The sequence below is a fragment of the Stomoxys calcitrans genome, chromosome 5 (genome assembly GCF_963082655.1).
Source record: "Stomoxys calcitrans chromosome 5, idStoCalc2.1, whole genome shotgun sequence".
Classification (NCBI taxonomy): Eukaryota; Metazoa; Arthropoda; class Insecta; order Diptera; family Muscidae; genus Stomoxys; species Stomoxys calcitrans.
In genome coordinates, this window is record NC_081556.1 from 159,811,910 (window position 1) to 159,837,832 (window position 25,923).

Below are 25,923 nucleotides of genomic sequence, written 5' to 3' on the forward strand. Positions count from 1 at the left end.
GATCCTCTCCGCCCTAATGTTATGAGTATTTTATGTAGGGTGACACATGTATTTCATCCATGAAATTTCCCCAAAAAGGCTAGGGCAACAAAAATTCAAATTGCAAGTTGTGACCTATTTGCAATTCCTTTCGACCTACATTTATAAGTCAAGTCGACAGCTAAATTCGTTCGAACGCTATCAAGATTTCGATAGACGGTAAGACGGACGGACATGGCTTGATCGACTTAGAATACATAAATTGTTAAAATGGTATATTCCTTGTAGTGCCGTTGCTCGACTTTCTTCTCGTTGCAAACTGAATAGCAATAGTATAATTACGAAATAATTTTTACAGATTTAACTAATAAAAAAGCCACAGCAGAGTCTCTTGTATATGTTCTCTCTAAAGCTTATAATTTGCGTAGCCCAAATATTCGGTCTTCTTGTATAACTGGAAACACAATATTGTTGTACGTACAAAATCGTTTGTATTTAGATTTTTTTTTAAGTGTATAAACAAAACGGCATTCCAAACATAATACGAAGCATGTTACATTGAACTCACGCAAAAAATAATTCGTTGCACATTTAAGAAATGTTCGTTAAGTAAATTTCTTTTCTGAGAAACTTTGAACTTTGTTTTTATGATTTTGCGATAAATTCTTGCAAGAATTTGTGACAAATATAAAGTTTTTTACCCTGATAATACATTTCATTCTTAATATATAGAACATGTTATTCGGGGCTTCAACTAAGTTTTTTTTTTTTTAATTTGTAAATTAATTTAACGTCAAACGTTTAAAATGGATGCCAAGTTCAATTTAACGTTGTAACACAATACAGAATCAAATTTTTACGAATTATAAGCGGATCTTAGACACTTTCAGGGTATATTTGGATTTATTTCGATGTTATGATACACAAATATATTAAAAGTTTTCCATTTTCGCACAACTCCAATATGGTTTTGTATTATGATCTGCTGTATTCGATATGCTATAAATAAAATCAAAAATTGTTGTTGTTTTCGCACATTTTAATACCTACCTTGTGAGGGATTTTTCTTTATCGCTTAAATGTTAGCAAACAATGTATGGGCCTTAGAAATTCTTGTACCTGACAACAATTTGTGTTGCTCTAAATATTTATGTCATTGGACATACCAGCATTTTTGTATCGAAAAATTGTCACTTTCTGAGTTTAACATACGCACTCTTCCGAGCTGCTCAGTATTAACAGCTCTCTGCCCAGTCAAAACAAAAAAAATGTGTGAGAATAGCACACAATTGGAATTATTTGCAAGCCTATGTGTCTGTTTGGGATTATTTCCTTGTGTTGGTACAAGGTAATGTGCAATTGAGTGAGTATTTTTGCCAACCCCTGGTCTATACGCTCAAATACTTACCCTTTGTCTCTAGTAGGAGAGACACAAGAGAATAATTATTGATCCAGTACACGAATATTCGTTTGCGGCTATCGGAGCTTTTTTGCAATTAAAGAGTTTTTGGTTTAACAACAAAACGAAGGTCTTTTTTACCGAAGACGAAGCTCTTAAGGTGTTTACAATGAACAAAGTAGGTTATGTTCAATAATACAAAGTTTATGGCTGACGTTGGATACGTTGGAGCGAAACATAACACGGGCGTTCGGCGTCATAGGCGGACGTGCTAATCACTGCCCCACGGTAGCCTCCAATTTTCAACTAAATCACATTCAGATTGAGGCTTCTAGAGAATAGGAAAGCCAAATCGGGACCTCTATTTATTAACCTAAAGGAACTATATTTGAAGTGAGCGTTGATGAACATGAGTGCACGTACCAATTTTGAGCATAATGGAATACAAATAGCTGCCTATTCGTACACTAGTTTAAATCGGATAATCGGTTTGTAAGTGGGCTATTTATATGTATGGTTCCATATGTGCCCTTTTGGTGTGGGTGTTGGAGCGAATAAAACTACATTATGCTTAGAGTGACATAAGGAAAGTACTTTAGTCCTTTAGAGGCACAAGAAATCCAATACTTTTATATGAGCCATTTGGAGTCCCCAATAACCTACATCATCAAGAAACTAGTTCGCTCGGTGTGCTTCGCTACATCCAAAAATTGCTCTTTAAAAACAGATTCTTTTTTAAAACGATCGAGTCATTTGGAGCTATGGGTCCATTTCAGATTCATACTAATTGATTTGTCAAGTTTATTTGTTATCTACTTTTAAAATAGATATGGTATGTGTGTAGTATGCCATCATAGTGGGAGTGCGGTATGCGTCCATACTATACCATACCATAACTTTGGTATAGTATGGGCGCATACCGCACACCCACTACTACTACATACTACACCCGTACCATAATTCACAGTCATAACACAAAACAACCAGATGGGATACAACATTTTCAAACAAAAAATCCACAGGTGGTTCAACCCAAAAATCTATAGGTTCTTCCTATGTCAAACCAAATTGGAGGGGAAAATTCTTATATGCTACCAAATACCTTTTATTGCAGTCCTTTTTTGTCCCGAACAGCTTACAACATGTAATGGGTTTCTTTCATTTGTCTCGGTCGCCCTTCGTTATTTCGTGAGTTGAACTGTCGTCAGAATTTTGTCCTAAATTTGGATATCAAACTTTTACGCTACTCTCTTCTACTTCCTGAGACACTTGTCAAATACCTTATTTTCCCGATATACATATCTTGTTGAAGGGCTTGAGCCTAATATTAATATCTGGTTCAAGCCCCATTTTATCCCTTGGTCTTCTCCCTAAGATATTTCACTCAATGTTTATTTTGTGTCGATGGTTTTGGTTTTTTTGGGTTGGACGTCCTCCATGATACCCCAATATTAGACTTATGCTTTATTTCCAAATACTTTTTATTTGACACCCATCGGTAAATATGGCCTGTTGGGGGCTATAAGGCTAAGCTTTTATAGCAGATTCATACTCTACCTCCAATTACCTTCCATTTGATACCCATATTGCTCCAATCGGTAAGCATGTAATTTTTGGTCGGATTTTCGGGGTACCCCTCATTTTATATTGTCTCAATCGTTAAACATGTCAGTTTGGGTAGGGTGGGGTGGCCGCCCAGATTATGTGACCTCAAACACCAATTAAGTGTCTTTGGGTTACTGGTACTATGTTCGGTTCGGGGGATATAAAATTTTGATGCACCATTCTCCAAGAACGGACGTTTTTGAAAATTGGGGTAAGGCGGACGGTCCGACCCCTTCGGATATCAAAAAATGAAGTACCCTTTTTTATCCCAATCTCTACCATAATTGAAAATTTCATGAAAATCGGTTCAGCCGTTTTTGGTTCGATAGAGTACAAACAATCAAAGCGCAACACCTACATTTTTATACACTAGATATCTGTGCCAATTTAATATCTTAAGGCTGATACTATGTTCGTATGTTCCTGGTTTGCAGTGGAAACCCTACATTATTCGCGATTACCTGATTTGGACCACTGTAAAAATCTCAATAATACTTTAATCAGGAATTTATCGCAAGTAATGAGGGAATGTCATACTGAATGAAATCAGTATTTTTTTTTGCTTCAAAATTTATTATCTAAAAAAAGTTTGATTTTCATCGCGAAAAACGAACATAGTACCAGCCTTTAATTTGATGCCATGGCTTGACCTACTTTGAATGTCAATGTGATCTAGGACCTAAGTCAGTAATCGGCTTCTTGTGCGCTCTAAATACAAAAAAGTAACCTCGAAAAAAAATCTAAGTTAGCAATTCCGTTCTACTTACAAAGTCATTAATTGTTTTACATGCCACTCCCCTGAGTTGGTTCATGTCTGATATAGTGTCCCCACCTAAGTGCCGGAATTTGTTAGACGCGAATGTCGGGCAATGACAAAGGAAACCCTCCAGCGTCTCATCATCTTCTCCGCATGCCCTACACATGCTGCAAGTGCACCGATTTTACATAAGTGAGCTCATAGTCCTATGTGTCCCGTTATGGTACCGAGAGCTATACCGACCTCCTTTTTATTTCCCTTAAGTTATAGCCTCGTCTTCTCACGATCTGGATTCCCCCTTAGGATTTTTGCCGTCCTACCGAGCGTTTCGCTGTTCCACAGGGTTACATGCGCTTTCGTCGCCCAAGCCCTTAACTCGGACAGCGTCGACCCGAAAGGGTTCGGGTTAACCAAGCGTTAATCTCCTTCTTACTCTGCAAGACTGTTCGTGACCTTACCGTCCTGGTTGTTATTGCCCTTATGGCAATGTTACTCTCCGTAAAGATGTTCATACTCGACGTCCTCGCGTTAGCAACACACGGATCTCCGCCTGAGCACCGTATTATGGTCAGGCTGTCTAAAACAGGTCTCAGTCCCTGGATTCGCAGGATCTACATCCTCAGGCCCACTCTGTCCTCTAGCTTTGATCCATCCGTATAAAATGATCTTCCAGATGGCAATACTAGGGTTCCGTCAATCCAAGACTGTGCGGCTGGCAGCAGTGCCTCGCACTCGACCTCAAGGTTTATCTCAGGTATCCGGCCGGAAACTCATAGCCGCTGGCTGCCCCACACTTAATCTGTATGTCAATGGGTCGGAAAGCTAGATTGGTCTCCACTGCTCTAGTGGACGTGTTCGTCATCGCTCCGCCTATACGAAGACAACATGTTCTCTGAACCTGTTGTATGGTACTTATGTTGCACTTATTCTCCATAGCAGTCCACCAACCCACTGAGGCGTAAGTAAGTATTGGCCTAATCACGCTCCTGTAGAGCTTCGGGCCTCAGGCCCCATTTGGACCGTCTACATAGTGCCCAACATCTGTGAGTCTTCTCAGTAAGCTCCTGAATGTGACACTTAGGTGATAAGTATTAAAACCAAATAAAGGATTCCCTATAAGACGGTTCAACCGAAAATTTGTTGCACAGTAGCTAGCTGGAATAGCTTTGGTGGAAATTTAAACTCCAAAAGAAGGATTCGTATGAGCCTAAGTGTTTTATCAAAAACTCTAACAAGTTGTGAGTTCAAACGACAGGTGAACGAAAAGTAACAATTACGAAATAGATTTACCAACTCCCAAAGTTTAGCAGATAGATACATATGTTTTCTGCATTATCTTTTATTTGGCAATGACTGGAAATAATTTATCCTCTCATTGCTATTCTTCAATTCGCTGTGTTACACTTTGGAGAATAAGAAAACTGAATACGTTATCACTTCTTCACGGATTTCTTTAGTTCTAATTCTTTCGCTACTAGATAAAAGATAATTTCATATCGTAATTTACCAAGCTCTTTGAAACTTGCACTTTCGATTCGACTCATAGCGTTTTTCCTCAAAGGTCACATAGGTGTTAATCATTAGTTGTCTTTTATTGAATAATGCGTCCAAATGCGAAGGTCGTTATTAGCAACTAATTTATTTTTTTGACATTCTTGTGGTTTTAAGCGACTCTAAATGAGTCATTTCGTAAAAAAGACCACGATCACCATCACGCATCTGTTCACGTTTATTAATTGATTGTTCAGGTTGGAATTTTGTATTGCAGGAGGAAGGTGGGGAAAACAAAAGGCAACTCATAATTGGAAATGTTGTGATGTTATTGTTAGCATATTTGGATTAAGTTATTCGGCCGTGGTGTGTTGTAAGAGACATTAGTCGAAGTTCATTAATTTAATTCATTAAGAAAATATCGTGATCGGGAGTCTTTGATTTGCACAATTTTCTACGCCGCATCATATGCCTTTTAAGTTGGATCAGCGAACGGAGGCAGGGTTTCTCTGCCAGATTTCCTTGGCGTTTCTGAAAATTGATCAAAATTGATTATTGTTTTTTTTTTTTAAGAAAAAAAAAAACTTAATTGAAGTGAAGTGAAACACAAGCACAACACCACTGAAGGTTATTTCTTTGATTTAGCTCAATTGCTTGGATAAATATTGGCACATACTCGTTGTGTTAGACGTCAATCATTTGATATCAAAATCTTCATTTCTTTTTTGACTCTTCGTTTTTCTTGAGGCAATTAAATTGGTCCATATAATGGCTTAGTTTGTTTGTTCAGCACTACCAACGGAGTCCAATTCAAACTTTTCAGTCACACAAAAGATGATGATGGCTGTGGCGACGATGGTCCATATGGAACCAATGTACTTTCAATTAACCTTCAATTTCAGGTGATTAGTTTGATATTTTGATAATTTTTCTCGTATCGTTTTTGTTTAGCTTTTTATTGTGTTACTATTTTTTTTTTTATTTTTTTTTGGCAATTTGGACCAATCACTTGGCAAACAATGCAAAAAAGTCATAAACCACAAAAAACATATTAACAACTCAATGGACGAGTGTTCATCTCCGTCCATTCACACAATCATGGCAATGGTCGCACAGGCTGGTGAAGCCTCAAAAGATGATGATCACCGTTTTTTGTTGTTACATTGACATTTGGAAATTGTAAATATCAAAAGTCAAAGATTCATAGACATTGACAACGCATTGTATTCATAGAGTGTGAGATTTTATTTGTGGTCGGCACCATTTTAGAATTAAAAAAATTAGTTTTGAAACAATTTTGTAGTTTTTGGGTAAAAAACATTTGGATTGCAAGGCTTTGGAAGCCGTTCTATGCTTTGAGCATATTCACAAATTAGACTAAAAATTAACCAAAAATAATAAGGTGTTATAAAATGTTCAATAAAACTTTTACAACGCCAGCCAGACTGAAACATTAGTGATCTCTTCATGAACGTTTACCCCTATGAAGTCTAACCGCAAACACGATGTAAGTACGACTCGTGACAAAAGTAAAACATTAAAGGAGAAGGCATCTAATGAATTCGCCTCACCTTAAGTGCAATAGATATATAAAAGAAGTGAAAAGAGATTAAGTTCGGCCGTGCCAAGCTTTAGATACCCCCCAGCATGGATATATTTATCTGTGGATCGGTCTATGTGGCAATAATATACACACTGAAAAAAGTGTTGTCCTTAAACGATTCGAGCCAAAGACTAGCAAACTTTATTTAAAGATGATGAATTTTCCAACTTATTAAATAAAAAATTCCCTTTTGTGAAAAATATTTTCCTTCGCATTAAGGATTTTTTATTTTAAATGATAAGTTAATGAATCCTTAACTTTTCGTCTTGTTACTAAAGGCAAACATCAAAAGTAACTGTCGAAATATCGTCGGAGAGTAGGTAATTTGAACTTGGGACAAGTCAACAGTGTACCGTAGTTGAAGACACAAAACTGCCTTAGAAATGGGAGCGTCTTCAAATGTTCAGTTTTTTTAGGTTAAGATACTATGTTTAAAAAAAGACTTTTTCAAAATATGATAATTGGACAAATATCTATGCAGTAAAATAACAATCAATCAGCGATCAAAACTTGAAACGGATGGTCATGTCCGTTAGTAAATAAGAAATTTGACTTAAAGATAGCATCCTCATTTGGAGTTTGGTACCTTTTCTATGCAAAACTCCCACGAATATGGTAAAATCTTAACTTGTTTTTCGGTGTACATATGGTCCGTTCAAGACCATATTCTGTTCGGATATCGACGGACCTATAAAAGTCACTGTTGCAAATTGTAGCGCAAACTGGTAATAAATGCGCCTGTTTCGATTCGAATGTTGAAGGGCCTAATAAAGTTACATTTGAGCGAAATCGGGAATAAGGGAGCCTGTTATGGGCTTAAAATCTTGAATATCTTAATATGACCTGATATGAACCATATTCGATTCGAATATTTGGGGGTCCAAGTACAACTCGCGGTTTCAAATCGGACACTGAATGCGGCTTTTATGGGCTTAAGGCCTCAAATCAGAAGATAGTCCTATACAGCAGCTATATCTAAATATGGTCCGATTTTCCTCGTTGAAGAACTTAGCGTATGGACAAAATACAAATCTGTGCCAAATTCCAGCTCAATATCTCAGAACTATTTCAACAGTCCGACACACGGAAAACATAATTCGTATTTGTAGGGTCGGCGTAGCGCAGAGGTTAGCACGTCAACCTATGACGCCTGGTTTCGAATCCTGGCGAGAACATCATGAAAATTGTCAGCGGTGGTTTTCCCCTCCTAATGCTGGCAACATTTGTGAGGTACTATGCCATGTAAAACTTCTCTTCAAAGAGGTGTCGCACTGCCATATACCGTTCGGACGCTGCTATAAAAAGGAGGCCCCTTATCATTGAGCTAAAATTTGAATCGGACAGAACTCATTGAGTGAGAAGTTTGCCCCTGCTCCTTAATGGAATGTTCGTGGGCAAATTTGCATTTTGCATCTGACAATTGTCTTCCAGAATAAACAAAAAACGCCATTTTGGAAAAAAATGAGTTAGGTCGTTTTCCTATTAAGCCATCAATATATTTGAGAGGAGAATATATGAACCTATTTTCTTTTTCAAATTGAGGGTGTAGTTGACCCCATAATACGATTTCCTTTTCCAGTTATCTTCCCAACTATGTTTTGCAGAATATTTTTGCAGTTACCATTACAAGATCACTAAGGCCTTTGAAACAAAATCGGTTGCTTGGTGTGACATCTCAATCCGTATTAAATTTTATATTTTTTTTGTGTGTTTCAAAGTCAAGTTTAAAATTCTCCTCAGTTGTCCCAGATTTCATCGCTTAATCATTACGGAGGCCTACTTCTTTTTAAATAAATTTAACAATTAGTATCATTATCTTTTTTCCCAGAAAGATAGACAATTTATCTATGGGGTTACATTAACTGAATTGTGGCTCGATTGCATTGACTAGTGGCGGCGATGTGAAGAAATGTAACCCCAAAAATCCATTATAGCCCAGAGGGTATGCAAAAGGTGTGCCTACCACAAGCTGAGTTTCTTTTTTTTTCTGCTTAGCTTTGTTTCTTTTTTAGCATTTTCAATTTCATTTTGAAGTTTGTTGTTGTTGTTGCTGCTGTATTTTTTATATTATAGCCTTTATTGTGTTTGATGTATTTATCCAAATGAATTAATATTCTTGTCGCATGCAAACTGCCCATTTGTTGTGTAGTACGAGCCAGTGAACGCTTGTTGTTTTTGTATTTCGCACAGCCTTCGAAGGCAGTCAGTAGAAAGTTGGGAATATCGAAATAAAACCGATTTTGGAGCAGGCAAGAGACGCTCGGTTTGTGCCATTTTTCCGCATTTCGCCGTAAATGCTGGCGCACACAGGAAATGCGATGAATGTACGTACAAACGAAGTTTTCTCAATTTCACCATAAAATAGAAATTTTATATAATTACAATTGTCTTCAAGTTTGGATGGCCAAATTACATTCTTGTGCGTTGATTAGTCGGGAAATGATTGCATCAATGGCTAAGCCTAGCAATCTCATAGAGATATTCTGTCAAAAGTGTATTTAGAAAGCCAGTTTGCTATTTAAATTTGCAAAATCACCAAAAAGAATGAGGAAATCGTGCTTAAAATCTTTGAAAGCTTCTGCCCAATTAAGTCATTAAGAATTGATTTTAACGGAAAGTTAATTTCTACTTTTTGGTGCATCGAAAACACATTTGATTAATGCTTAGTTGCAGATTCAAGTTTTATTGTGTGAAGAGGGATTTTCTGAAAGAAGAACGAGTTTTGGTGAATAATATTAATGACTGCACATATACACTTGATTGAGTGAAAATCTTAATAAGTGGCATGCATGCAAGCGAGACTCTTAGGAAGTAATAAAACAATAGGAGGTCAAAAAGTTTAGATATGAACTGTAGGGTGTGCCAATTTGTATGGTTGTTACAATCATAATCTACGACAAATTCTAAGGAGTTTTGCCCAGGAAACCATGAATCTAAAATCGAAATTGATCTTCCGGATTTTAATGACAAAATGGGAAGTTTGCCCAATATCGGCCTATCAACAAGAGTCTGTTCTTAAAAACTCTGAAGGTCGATTTTGATTTTTGATCCATGGTTCAATGGGTAAAATTTCTTAAAATTTGTTTTAGATTTAGAATATTAAATTGAAGAAGCTTGTCTGTTTGCACTTTCTTTTTTTTTGTCTTAAAATCGTATTGAGAGTCTATTGCATTTCCATTGCACTTAGACCATTGCTAATTCAAAGAACAGTATAGCAAAAACACATTTAAAAGTCAGCAAAAAGTGTGTTGTTACTAGAAGCATTTTACTGGTTTTCTTTATCGCGATTTCATTTTCGACCAAGAAAAATCATCAGAAGGAGATGTCAAATGGATCATGGGTGCTTTACAACCATTCCAACTAGAGTAAGTTGTAAAGCACACACACATCAGAGCAGTTTAAAACAAATCAAATCTTACTCCCCTTATTCAAAGAAGGTTTATTTGTCAATTGGCTAATACAATAAAATAGTTATATAACTTTACAAGACGGTCGTAAATTACTCAATGAATGATTATCTGTCTGACAGTCGCTCTGCATGCTGCAATTGTGCACCATCTTCAACATGAATATTTGAGAGACTTATTCATCCGGCATTTCCGTATATTATTGAAGCCTGATGGAACATGAAGCCATTAAAAGCTTTTTAAGACAAAGTATTCTAAATATCATTTTTAAGAGGCAGTGTAATAAATTGGTCAATGAAACTCACGTCGGCAGAAGAAACAAATCATTCGTGAGCGCAAACAAGGCAAATATAGGGAGTTTTCAGTAGGGGGTTGTGGATCTAGACTTAGAATTGGAGGGGCTTAAATAACTCACCATTCTTAATATCATCGAAATTTATTGAAGGGATATACACAGATAGAAATTATGTTATCAAACATACTTATTTCGATACCATACGCTATTGATTGTGAAGCAACAACAATACAGCCTACCATAACGCCCCCACAACTAAAGCTTCCTGATGATGAAGGATAGAGTTAGTAACGTCAGAAGTTCAATAGACACTCACATGTGTCATATATGTTATGGGGTACCTCTGAAGAAATACGTAAAGACGGTAGAAGCATCCCTTGGCAAACTTTTAAAAGTTGCAAGGTAGTCCTCTAGGAAGTTTCATTTCAGAAGGCCTTGAAGCACTGTTGTTTGATTTAAGCAGGCCCTACTAGTTTTACCACTGCGAAATATATTTGAAAATAATTTAAATTTCATTTCATTTCGTTTGTGTATGTTAAATAGTTACGAAAACAATGTTACATCTTGACCAACCTTCGTGTTATTTTGAAACTGATTCCATACAATTTGAATCCCGCTGCGAAAGAAAAATGTATACCGCATGGTATCAACAACACCGTGAATTAATACCAAAAAATATCGTATGGAATTTATAATGCTTTACATCATCCAATGCCATACGGTATTGTTTTGGTATTACTTTGCCATCAATACCGTTGGTATCAAGTTTTCGTTCGGTGTAGAAGTATCATATGTGAACACATTAACACACGCCAATATTCTTTGACCACAGAAGATACTTTACCAAGTTTTGTGATATAAATATCTTCTTTGGAGTTTCGTAGTTTCAGAGTATTGATAGAGCTGGTGATAGCAAACTCGAGATTTTTGAAACTAACCCACATTTTTAGGGGTTTCCGAAATACCATGTTTTATCTCAAAAACATTATTTGGGTTGTTTTATTCACCAATCGAGCGGATTCACTAGCTTATTTGATCAACACTAACGCTTATCTGATGAAATTAAAAATTAACAAAAAAAAAAAAAAAAAAATAATAATAAGTGATTTTATTTATGAATATTTTTATATTTCTTTCTAAATATATAAATAAATATTTCATTATTGTTTTTTAATGCTTAGCAATTTTAGCATTGCAGAACGTTTAATTATTGAATAAATATGTTCCATTCTTCTATGTCATTAATAAACGACTATAATAGACTGCGAAAGTTCTAGACGCGTCGTAAACATTTCTCCACACAAATTAAGCGAGAAAATCCGCTTAGCGGGTATATAAGAAACCCTTATTGGCTATGACCAGAAATGGTCCGTATGGCGATTTTTTAGGTTTTCGACTATCAAAAAGTTGTAAACGCGGAAAACGTCATATATGTACATGCATAAATCGTATAAAAAGAAGTTAACGTCATAAATCTCGAAGTAGCTTTGCTATTTGTTTTCATTAAAAAAAGTTTTTGCTTTAAATCTTTTTATAGTCAACGCTCCGCTTTCGGAGCACTTTGACCACGTTAAAATATTCACATATGTATTCCAGCAGCATTAGTAAGGGGCAACAGTAGCTGAAAATGTTTTTGGTGTTCACGCCAGAATTCAAACTCTGATATTTTCTGTTAGTGACAGACTTTCTAAGCTATGCACAATTGCAAATTTTGAACATTCCACTAAGGAACAGGGACAAACTTCTCACATATCAATGAGTGCAGTCCGATTCAAGTTTTAAGCTCAATGATAAGGGGCCTCCTTTTTATGGCCAAGTCCGAGCGGCGTGCCGCAGTGCGACACCACTTTGGAGAGAAGTTTTACATGGCGTAGTACCTCACAAATGTTGCCAGCATTAGGAGGGGAAAACCACCGCTGAAATTTTTTTCTTATGGTCTCGCCAGGATTCGAGTCCAGGCGTTCAGCATCATAGGCAGACATGCTAACCTTTGCGCTACGGTGGCTATGCACCATGTTAGCCATAATCATAATTAAATTTTGAAACTCCATCAAAAACCATTTGTATAATGTTCGGATTCGTGAACATATATCTAAATTTGTTGTTAAGTTTTTTTTGGATCATCCTTCAACGGCTTTTTGGTTTGCAGGGTTTTATATTTTTTTTGCAAAGTCATCAGGAGTGGTATTCCACTTCCACTTTGCGCTTTTTTCCACCTTTCACGGTCGAGTAGGAATACGCAGATGAGTATACCTCGAATTCATAGAGCTGTGTTTTAAGCATCCTTTTTCGTTTGTGTTGCTAGGTTTTGGAATGAATTACCAGCTTCGAATATTTTCCCATTCCAACAATGTTTTCCGACTAAAAATTCGTAGCCATTTTACGGCTATTGATAAAATATTATTATATTTTTTACCTTATTTTGCTTATTGAGACTTTTCCCCTTTTTTAATATGTATAATATTTTATTTAATTGTGGCTGGGGAGCCAAGCACTTATTAACTTAAAATTACATATCAACTCTTTCTGTGTTGCTTACATACGGTCGGGTGTGTTACTTGTTGGTTCCCAAGTTTTCTGCCAATTTTTCGTGTCAGGCGTATCATCCTTTATTGGAAATAACTCTAAGCCATAGAGCTACGTTGGAGGTTGCCGCAGTAGAGTTTGCAGCATACATTCGACTCCCGTTGTCGTTAAAAACCACATTTAAAAAATAAATTATTTTATTAAACTTTGTAATATCACTGGAAGGCGCTGGTAATACTAATACAACGAATAGCTATAAGTAAACAACAGCTGCGCTCTTCTATCAAACCACATTGTCGATAACGATCAAACAGCTGTCCGATATAATCGTTCAACGTAAAACACAGGGTGTTACGTATTAGCAAATGAATAATAAGAGAACGCTATTATCGATATCACCAGAAAACAGTCACAGTACCCCAAAAAAGTATTCACCATATCAAAAAATGAACATAAATAACCAACAAGATGTTTTTTCGTGGAGTAAGCTGGGCGATGTGTTGGATGATAAGTTGAAAGATGTGGCCAAAAAAGAGGACCTTACTGCAATCAAATATGAAGTGGAAGAACTTAAACAGGAAAATTGTAAATTGAGAGAAGATATCAAGAAACTAACAAATCGCTTAGAAACCTTAGACAGAAAATCTCGTACTACAAATATTGTGGTGAGTGGACTTAGAAGTAGAACTACATTTACGGCAAAAAAAGAATTCCTCGACATCTGCAACAACAAATTAAACATCGTAGTTAACATATCGTACGCTAGAATGTTATCTTCAGGAAAATCGTTCGTATTTACACTGGACACCAATTCCCAAGTGCAAAATATTTTAAATACGAAAGAAAAATTGCATGGCCAATTTATATATATACAAAAGGATTATACTGCTGTCGAACAGTCTACCAGATACAACCTGCGTCAAGTTGGCAAAATCGTATCCCAGCATAAAAAAGACGTTAAAGTTAGGTTAGGAGAGTTCTGTCTCTTCTTGAATGATAAAAGATATTGCTGGGCCGACGGAAAAATACTAGCTCCAACTTTAAGTGATGCCAAATTTCTGAGCAACATTCTTGTTGATAACGGTAGTCCCATTGAGGTTTATTGCAACAATGCTGAAAATGTTACCCTTAATGTTCCCCCATCATCGCAATAGCAATTTGATTCGTGCCATTTGTTATCATATAATGTTTCAAATCTCGAAAGTTCTTTAAATTATGGAAATTTTATAACCTACCTTAATAATTTTGATATTTTCTTTCTCTTTGAAACACATGTATTACCCAATAAACAAACGTATCTCTCGTCTTATTTACAAAACTACTATTTGCAGTGGCAGGACGCAACTAAAGTGAATAGATTTGGGCGTGCCAGTGGTGGATGTCTTTTCGGCTTCAAAAAAGAAATTAAAAAGAAATACAAATTAAATTTTATCGTCTCTGATTCTCAGTACACAATGCTGTCAGCTAGTCTAGATGGAAATATATTTTATTTTATACCTACGTATTTGAACTGTACGCGTTGGAAGGTGGATGTAGAAAGGTTTGGTTCTTTTTTGGAAGACCTTAACCCAACGAATTTTTGTATAATGGGTGATATGAATGCAAGAATAGGCGAAGAACAGGTTCTAGATTACAACATTGTTAAAGATTGTCCCCACATTAGCTATTCTAGACGCTCCAAAGACAGAAACGTTAATACCCAGGGAAGGAATCTCCTACGTATTGTTGATGACATAGGCGGTATTATCATAAATGGCAGAACTTTAGAGGATATAGATGGGGAGTTTACTTTTTGTGGTGCAATGGGTAGTTCTGTCATAGATTACTGTATAAGTTCGGCGAGTTTTCTGTCATATATTGACAAGTTCAAGGTGGCCACTGAACCCTTTTCTGATCACATGCCCTTATGCTTAGATATTAAGATTCCGAAAAGTTCGACAGAAACTACTCAACAGCCTATACAGAAGCTACACTGGGATGAAAGGCATAGATCTCAATACAATCACAACTTAAGTTTACTTGCAGAGCCAGTAAATGATTGCGTCTTTTTATCGTCAGAGGATTTGGTTGAGAACATTAAAAATAAAATTAGGCGGGCTCAGGTAAAGAAGACCAATAGAACATTTTTTGAGCCTAAGCAGAAGTGGTTCGATTGGACGTGCTTTCGTTTAAGATCCAATATGCATAAAAATTTAAAGATATACAGAAAGTCACACACTGTTATCAACAGAAGGCGTTATTATTCATCCAGATCTAAGTTTCATAGAATGTGTAACGAGAAGAAACTGCAATATTTCAATGGCAACCTCAGAGAACTAGATACTGTTTCCTGCAGCAAGGATTGGTGGAATCTGGCAAATTCTCTGAATAAACGTAATGTTAAGGGTAGAGGAAATCTAGACGCAGATGATTTCTTAGCACACTTTAACTCTTTACTAGTTAACGAAGATAATTCCAAAATTATCAGCTGGTGTATACCGTTTCATGTAGACCCACTTTTAGACTCCCCTTTTGAATTTTGTGAGCTACTCTCCGTTTTAAAAGGACTTAAATCGAATAAGGCCCCCGGGAACGATGGTATACCTTACGAATTTTATAAATTTGCTCCTCGCCGTTTTCTGCAAGAAATACTTGTAGTATTTAATAAGATATTCCTCCATGAAAATGTTCCTACTTCCTTCAAGAAGTCAATATTGATACCTCTATTTAAGAAAGGTGATATAAACTTGGCGTCAAATTATAGAGGTTTGTCACTTCTGGATACTATCGGAAAAATTTTTAACTCTGTTCTGCTAAACCGTATAACATTTTGGCTGACGAGACACGATGTTTTAAATGAATTTCAGGCTGGATTTAGAAGAGAGTATTCTACTATAGATAATATATTTAACCTCGTGAATATTGTTTCTTTGAACCAGCTACAAGGCAAAATTACATATGCGTTTTTTGTCGATTTCTCTTCTGCATTTGATTTGATTCCCAGAAACAGCCTTTTTTATAAACTATCTAGTCAGGGTCTATCTACGAAACTTGTAACTATATTAAGAATGCTGTATGATGGCACAGAAAGTAGAGTATGGGATGGAAGTACGTTCTCTGAATACTTTCCTGTTGAATCTGGTGTGAAACAGGGCTGTATTCTCAGTCCTGTACTCTTTTCGTTATACGTGAATGACCTTCCCTATATATTGCCTGGTGGTGTAAGAGTAGCGGACACTACGGTCAAAGTCTTATTATACGCCGATGACATTGTGCTATTATCTGACTCTCCATTGGGCTTACAAGAGATGATTTATGAACTTGAGAGGTACTGTTTGTTGTGGAGCTTGAAAGTAAACCTTTCTAAATCGAAAATTCTTGTTTTTCGTAGAGGTTCTAGAATCTCTTCGAATTTAAGGTGGTGCTTTGGAAATCAGAATATTGAAATTGTTAATAGTTACACATACCTGGGCGTTGAAATAACTTACAATTTGTCATTTAGAAAACACTTACAGAAGAAGCTTGCGGATTCCAAACTGGCCATAAATAGCACATGGTCGAAGTATATAAGTCACCCTAGTATTGCTAAAACTAATAAGATGAAGATATTCGATGCATGTTCCAGATCTATAATGTTTTACGCTGCACAGGTTTGGGGTTACACAAGGTTTGATGATGTAGAGAAGCTCTTTCGCTTTTTTACTAAGAAAATGCTTTATTTGCCTAATAATACACCAAATTACATGTTGTATCTAGAAACTGGATTTTCTTCTATGTTTTGTAACACTCTTAGAATCCATTTTAACTACATTAATAGAATATTGCGACTTAGCTCTCACCGCTTGCCCCGCTTGCTGGCGGAGAAAATCATAGAATTGAATGCATTATGGGCAAAAGAATGGTCAAATATTTGCCAAACCCTACAATATATTCCTGCTAATGCTACAAATCCGATATGCATGTATTCAGACAAAATAGTAGAATTACTGAGAATTCAAGAACAACGTGAATTTGAATCAGATGCAAGAAATTCACAGTTCCACGATCTTTATTCTGTGCTTGAGTATAATATAATTCCATTTCATACTGCTGACTTATCTTCACGAGCTACTAGCTTAATCATTAAAGCTAGAGGTGGTTTACTCGACCTTAACTCGAGATCATTCAGAAGTAACACCCATGGCACTTGTTCTATGTGTAATACAGATCAAGATGAAAATACACTTCACTTTATTGGCGCCTGCCCACTATACAGAGAATTTAGAAAAAGTTATTTCGGAAAATATTCCCTTAATGAGTCCGAAGTATTAAATATATTAAATGGCACGAATAACTCATCACTATATAAATACATAGAAAATTGTACTAAGTATAGAAAATTAATTATTAATGAATTCAGTTTTTAATAACCAAAATGAAAAAAGAAAAAGCAAGAAACATATAGAAACAAACAACAATTTAGTGATAAGCATTGTATTACGGCTAACAGCATTTTTGCTAAGCCTAACATAGATTGTATTTAAGAACTTTATGAAATACTATTCTTGAATTGTAATTTGAATTCAATCTATTAATAAATAATAATAAAATAATAATATCAACTCTTTGCTAGAATATAAATTATTATTACTTTTTTTATGAAAGTAATTGCCTACATAGGCTTTTCTTACTGTGTAAAACGTATTTTAGGCCATGAGGCTTAGTATTACTGAAATTAAAATAAGTAAAAATAAAATAAATAAATAATAAAAAACCTCAATATGAACGAACGTATTTTTCAGTAAATATGTGGTGTATGTGTCCTAATTACTTGAAAGGATTGACAATTTAATATTTTGTAATTCAATGAAATATCATTTTATTGTGGCAACTTTACATTTACATTTTTTACATTTTTATTTTATATTGCATATATATCCAAAATCCACCAAAATATCCATTGATTGGTTAAGCTCTTCAATGCACATTTGATAAAATGTTACCAAATAGATGTAGTATTATGACAGTGTTGCCCAAATACTGCGTTTGCATGCAAGTATGATGTATTTGGATACCACCATAATTAAATACTTGTCGGCGGACTTGACTGTTTGTATTTTAATATTGACTTACTGCCTCCTTTCTCCATAAGTGTTTTGTGGTTACTGTTAACAGCTTGGATTTACCGCTTGTTGGGCGTTTAACAAACATAAACATTTGCCAAAGAGTACCGTGCACGAAGAGCCAATATGTATTGCATTAACAATTGATGTGTTTTCTTTGCTAAGTCAAGCTGATGATAGCAGATAATGAAGTAAATCTTATGGTTATTGAAAAAGGAACAAACGATTGAAAGTAGTTCGCACACACTTTGGCGAGTGAATGTGTTTAAGCCAACATTCATTTCCGGATGCCAATTTTGGCCTTGACACAATTTGAATATTTAGGTTAGCACAGAGCATAGTTTAGTAAGGATTTAGCGATGGTATTGACCTTAGTCAATGTATACTGGCAAGAATTTTGACTTGCGACTAGATCATGTTAGACAATTTGTTTTTTATCGCCTCCACAATAGGGTGGGGGATATACTAAATTCATCATTGCTTTTGTATGCCCTGTATCACTTTCGACAAAATGGATCACTTTCGACAACATTTTTCGAAAGTGATCCATGGCGGAGCATAATAGTTTCGGAGCCATTTGTCCTTGTGAAAAATTCGTTAGTTTTCTATTTGTGTGTAAGCCAGAACTCTTATATGAAACAAGCGTCCTGGAAATCTTTGTTTCACATCTCTCCCTATGATTAACATTAGTATTAATTCCTAAGTGAACTTCTTTAATTCAATGTTACGTTTCGTTGAATTAAATATTAAAGTAGTTTACATTTAGTATGTACGAAGTTAAATTGTATGCCATTTTATACGGTCTGATGTTTTTGAACGTTAAAGTAAAAGTAAGTGATTAGTCTGAGAAACTTTCATTATTACGTTTTTATTATTTTTTGTTTTTGTGGGGGAAGTTTTGGAGGTTTCTTAGAAACGGTCCCAAGTACGATGATAATTCGATGTAGTTCACTCCGTCCCAGCACCCGTAAATCAAATACCTTGAACGTCTTGTTATGAAGTATTTTGCAGCGGAAGCAATTTAACGTTTGAACGCTCTGGAAATGGGAGAGTGTTGGGGGAGGGATATGTGTATTTGATTAATCATCCATTCATGCTTGCGCGCATGCGCATTAGTTCAACACGATGATTATGAATAAATTTGACAAAAGCATTTGTTTCATGTCTGTACCAGCTTAGTGGGATTTGCAACATAATTTGTTTTTGTAACAAAATCTCACCATCTCTCATTTGAAGACATACGTATGTAGTACAGCATTTTCATAGAATGAATACCATTCTGTCAGATTTGTCTCAATTTCTAAGGAAAAAATCAAAAGTGCTATCTGGCTGATACTTAATTTTTATTAACTTCGATTTGTTACATGGACTTTGGCTTGGATTTATGATAGGCATTATGGGATATTGCATAAAAATAAGTGCCACTAAGCCACCGCATCTTGTTTGGCAGCTCGTTGTGCAGCAACAATTATTTCTGAAAACATGAGAAATATTACGTACTGATGCGAACATCATCATCTTTGCCGAAAGAGACCTTTCACTTTGCAGTTTCTGTTTAGCAACCGCTTCTTTTCGTTTGTCTGCGGTTATAAGTAAACAACGACAGTTGAATGAATGAAGCCAGACGGGATTTTTCTTGGATGCATTGCCAACTGAAAGTGACAGTGGAGAACAGTGGGCATAAGGAGTTATTCAAAGGCTTCAACTTTTATTTATACCCAGTATGAGTGAATATATACCCAGGATGAACAGGAAATAATTGCTATTAACCCAAAACAATATAACATTTTTTTCTTCTTCTTTATTTGCATACACGTTCCGAGTATAAGCGATCATACAATTACATATTGTTTAATTAATATTTCTCTTGGTTTTTTGTAAATGTGAGTGAATTGTCTCTGCATGGTAGAAAACTATTGCAATAATGATGCGGTGTTAACATTATGTTTCTCCCTTTAGGTAGTCTTCCATCTATTTTCATCTTTACAAGTTTCTAAATAGGTTCTTATTTATCATTTCGCATTAGATGTAACAAGATGACTTTCCTGGTCTATTCTTCTCAGAACGTCTCTGTTAGGAATGCGAACACATATATTCGACTCATTCGCACTTTTTTCGCATAAAATATGTGCGAAAGGGAACACAATATCATCTTGGTCAATACACAATTTATACTATTAAATAACGATTTAATTCGTACAATTAATAAAGATATTTATAAGTCAATACCATGTTTATTCGATAAAATTAATATTTTTTCTGTGTAGCTGCCATATCCACGGATCAACCGAATTAAGTTCTTGGGCCCATAAAAGGCGCATTTATTTTCCGATATCGCTGAAATTTGGGATAGTGAGTTGTGTTAGGCCCTTTAATATATATTTTTTTAAATTTGAACCGGATCGGTCCAGATTTGGATATAGCTGTCATATAGATCGATCTCCCGATTTGAGGTCAAGGTTTCATAAAAGGCTCATTTATTATCCGATTTCGCTAAAATTTGACACGGTGACTTATGTTAGACTTTTCGGCATCCGTAGTCTATATGGCTTAGATCGGTCTATATTTGGATATAGCCCACAAAAAGACTAATATTAAACCAAAATTGAACAGTGACTTGTATTAAAATATTAGACCACTCAATGTCCGTGCCGAATTTGGTCCAAATCCGATCATATTTCGATACAGCTGCTATGGATGCATAATTAATATATTTTTCACCGCATTATGACGAAATGTGGTTTACATATAAACCCGAGGGGGGTATCCCAAATTCGAACTTAATGCCTTTATACATGTTTTGAAGTTAATTTTGAAACCTAACTCCTCGCTTATCTTTGAGATTTTGTTCTGCAGTGGTATCGTCTGCATATCTTATATTGTTTAGGAGTTGTCCCTTTACTTTGATGCCGGTTTTCCCCTTCTGCTGTTTTTTCTTGAATAATTCTTTCTGAGTAGATGTTAAATAATAGTTATGATAATATTCATCCTTTTCCAACAACTTTAGAGACATAAATTTCATTTGTAAGTTCACCATCAACGCTTATTCTAGCATATATTTCTTTAATTGCAAATGTGCCATATCGAATCATAGCTCCGACACAAAATGGTTCTTCGGCTTGGCTTCGTGGTCACCTAGAAGCCGCAATTATTAAATGATTTGGCTAAAATTTTTGTATGTAGTGTTGTTTTTATTCATGACTTCCAACATTCGTGGTAAATAGGACCCAAATTGTCTCATAAACGGATATAGCCCCCATAAAACCCAATCTTCCGATTTTTGATCTTAAGCCTGTGGAAGTAACAATTCCCATCAGATTTTGCCGAAATTTTCCATGTAGTGTTACGTCCTTCAACAAAGATGCCAAGCATTATCTAAAACGGTCTACAACCTGATATAGCTCCCATATAAACCGATCACCCGATTGAACATATGAAAATTTTTCCGTAGTGTTCTGTTATGATTTCCAACATCCGCGGGAAGTAAGTTCCAAATCGGTCTTTAAACTTATGTAGCTTAAACAGAACTCCCGATAACTCTTTTACTGCCCCAAGAAGCTATCCCATTCAAGTTTTAAGACAGTTTTTTACAACTTTTACAAATATAATAAGCCAATAAATATCCCCATCAATTAGAGAAGGGAAAAAAGTTGAAAAGTTGTTCTATGTTATCAATCAGAGACCTAGGCTAGAGATGCTAACCAATCCTTCACTGTGGTGAGATAATTTTATTGGTACTTGGAGACAGTAAGTATTGTAGTTAGGGTCTTTCTGTAAAGTAAACATGCTCTTATTTTAAAGTATCGATCTAAATTTTGGTACAAATACTTTTGGTTTGAATAAGTTCTAAGTCTTGGCCGTTTTTCTGTCCTTCAGACTTCATATCACGTTCTAGGGTAAAAACCCATTTGTGTTTTCAATTTCATTGCAGATAATCTAAAAGAGAAATCCATCTAAACATGGAGGAAAATTTTCATGAACCTTTAGTCAGATAAAAAGTTGTCTGAACTTTTTATAACTTTCACCTGATTTGTTATGGTCTATGTGTATAACATACATTACGTATACCACACTTTGAGATATTGATCTGCAAGAGTATAAAGTGCATATATATTCATAATCGCCATGATGCGACCCAAGTCAATCTCGGTCTAAATCATGATAACGTACAAACGAACGAATATATCTTCTTAAAATTCGGTACTGGTATCTCTTTTTAAAGTAATATAATCTATCTTTTGATTTGGCTGACAATTTGCTGTAATATACCATTCAACATGCAATCCAAAATGGTCTAGTTATGTCACTATATAAAGATATGGTTTCCACATAAACAAAATCACTGATTTCATTTCTTGGAACTCTGGAAGCCTTAACTTTTATCAATTGTCCTTAGAGTGTGGAGCACAATAAAACCACAAATACGGCGAAATGCAACAAGTAAAGCCATTTAGCTCCATATACACCGATACCAACCCCAGTTTGACTTCAAAGTGCCTACAAGCTTTACAAGTATATTTTTGGGATTTCACCTTTAAATTGATGAACTACTACTCAGAAAAGGGTGGATTGCAAACGTTGGCATAGATTCTTTGTCGTTTTATAAAACGACGAAGAGACTACGATTTACTTAGCTTATTTGTATACAATTGTTATAAAAAACACAGTGGTGGGCATCCGTGGATTGGCCCGGTCAACCTCAACAAGAGATTACTTGTTATGTCCGGCCAGGTTAAATTAATAAAAGGTATCACTTTAGTGAGGATGTTTGAAACAAATTGCTTTCATGAAAAGAAATCGTCATTCATATTTAAAGGCAGTTATTTTATTAGCTAAATATAATCAAAAAATAGCATGCTAATTTATAAACATCATAAATTACAATTCCAATGAAGTTAAGGATTATCAAACATAAGTATGTGATTTGATTGATTTAGATTTTTTTTTTTAAGCGGAACTCATAGTGATATATGGTTATTTGTAGGTAAACAGATCACGCCAACAAAAATGCAAATGAGCTGAATAAGCAAGTAAACATACAAATAAGTTGGTCTTTTAACAGTAACCAAGTAACCCATAATAGAAATATTTTTCTTCTTCTTCATAATAATAAACGTTCAAGGGTCATCGAGATATGTTTTTTTTTTTTTGCAAGAATACAACGGCATTGATGTTTTTGTTTGTTTGCATATTTCGAGTGAGTTTTGTGTGAGGGTTAGACAAGCAACTGAACTCTTGCCTTCCGTTTTGGGATGTGTTTGGTTACCTTGATCGCAGATGTCTTATCAAAAAGCATGATGATGGTGATGGTGGCAAGCTGACATGATTGGTTTGAAAAAAAAAACTTGTTCGATGTATGATGCGATATAGGTTTTACCGTCTTATAATGGTTTCTAGAAAATATATCTATGAATATTTATTTATCAGTTAGTTTATGAAGGGACTTATGGAATCATAAATTACATTAGGTGTACAAATTGGTTATCAGTTGGCGCTGTAAATGCAATGCATAGTTTATTGTGAAGTCAAGGTTATAGGCTACAGGAACCATAATAAACTACATACTTTGTGCTGTATTTGTCATCTTTGAATAATAGAGTGTGCCGTTTATATATAAAATCATAAGTAGTTTTACTTGAATTCTATTATTTGATTTCGTAAATAAATTTAACACTTATAGTAAAAGTCATCTAGGATTTATTCCAATTCGTGTGGTTGCAATAAATGTGAATCTTACATAAGTAAACATAGAAGTATAGTTTACGGTTCTTTTCCGGAAGCTCGATTTTGATTCCGACCTGTGTTTTCATTGGCAAATTTTCTTAGAATTCGTCGTAAATTTCGATTTTTATAACAACTCGTGTTTTGATTTTTTTTAACCATAAAAATTGACACGTCCCAATAAGTATACTTCAGATACAAAATTCCAGCCAAATCGTACAAATCTTAGGATTAATTTTTATGGATCCATTTGTTATATCTACGGACATTTACTGGGAAGTACTAACGAAAAATTTATAGCAGATAGCTTAAATCGCTCAAACCCAATTGTGATTTCGACAAAAAGCGAACCATTTTCTCAAAAAATGAAGACGATCAAGAAAATATATATATATTAGGGTGGGTTGATTTTTTTTTAAATCGTATGGCAAAAATGTAAACAACATACATTTCTATAAAAATTCGCCGAAGAAGCCAAGTATCTAAAATAAAATCCTAATCCATGCCTCTCGAATTGCAAATGTATGACCGCCTTTGCAAAAAAAAAAAAATAAATTCTACAAAAAATAGCTTTTTCTAAAAAGAAATCAAGCCTAGAGGCGCTGATAAGTGTTCGATGCGCCTTAGCCAAAAAAATATATGATAGAAATAATAGGTTTTTATTTTTAAATCCACGGCTTCTTCGTAAAATTTTCTTAGAATTTTATGTTGTTTACATTTTTGCCATACGATTTATAATTTTGTTCTTATCCATACAAATCAACCCGCCTTAATATATATACAATGTGGGTCGGTGATTATCTCTTTACTAAAACTGGTGACATTTGTGAGATATCCAAATTGCAAATTTTGCCGATGAACATTCCACTAAGGGACAGGGGCAAACTTCTTATATATTAATGAGTGAAGACCGAATCAAGTTTTAAGCTCAATGATAAGGGGCCTCCTTTTTATAGCCGAGTCCGAACGGCGTGCCGCAGTGCGACACATGTTTGGAGAGAAGTTTTACATGGCATAGTACCTCACAAATGCTGCCAGCATTAAGAGGGAAATACAACAGTTGATGTTTTCGCCAGGATTCGAACCTAGGAGTTCAGCGTCATAGGCGGACATGCTAACCTCTGCACTACGGTGGCCTCCATGATATCCTGTCATGTTAAAACTTCTCTACCAAGTATTGTCGCTAAGTGGCACGCCGTTTGGACTCATAAAAAAGAAAACTTTTATCGAATTACACTCATTGATATGAGAGAAGTATCCCCTTTTCCGCAATAAAGTGATCATAGGGAAATTTACATTAAATGTGGTTCCTAAAGATATTTTGAGTTGTAACTTTCGGTAGGCCAGTGGTGGGTAAAACAATTTTATTATGTTTATCCTTAAAAAGGATCTTTGAGATATGAGATAAATTTCGTTAGCCTATCATTGATGAAGAGATTCGTAGCTACAATTGAGATGCTACATAGGTTTCAGTGGCCAATGCTAAATTGCCATACTGGATGCTCTTTGTATTGCTAAAAGCTCTGTATGTATTACGCTTGAGTAGTACCTGTAGCTTGGGCGAAAAGTGCGTATTTCTTTATGGGACTGTCTGCAAAAATTACTTAAATTTTGGTATTTGAGGGTAGCAAATTTTGGATTTAAGTATCGGGAGAGATTGCCCACTCTCCCAATGTAAACTATAGACCGACACGGCCAATGTTTCAAATGGACGGTGTTTAGATGTAGAGTACAAAATTGCCATCACAATTTAGTGCCAATCATTCGGTCCTCTATCCGCCCCAAAAACCTTCCAAGTGGACATATGGACTGCTCAGAACAATATGAGACTTAAGCGAATAGAGTATGGGAGAAGGTTAGAATCCGACATCAAAATTAAGACCCAAATATCTGGCAACTTCAAACTTATAGACCGATGAAGACAAAATGTGTTACAGATAAAATATATTTAGGAGTAGAGTAAGAATATCATATCAAAATGTGTAGTCATGAGTCAAAAACCCTTCGCTTCGACATGTTGGTACTTGTAACTTGAGTAGAAATTTGTCATCAAATCATC

At 35.4% G+C, this 25,923-nt stretch overlaps 1 protein-coding gene and 1 long non-coding RNA gene across 2 annotated transcripts in view; both read left to right on the forward strand.

Annotated features, from left to right (window-relative positions):
• LOC106081927 (alpha-protein kinase 1) overlaps window positions 1-25,923 on the forward strand; it is a 50,731-nt gene that overhangs the window by 2,164 nt on the left and 22,644 nt on the right. The gene's annotated exons all lie outside the window — the stretch shown is intronic.
• Window positions 6,044-6,526, forward strand: LOC106081928 (uncharacterized). Its single transcript, XR_001220429.2, has 2 exons — window positions 6,044-6,133; window positions 6,262-6,526. It is a non-coding gene; the product is annotated as an uncharacterized LOC106081928 (long non-coding RNA).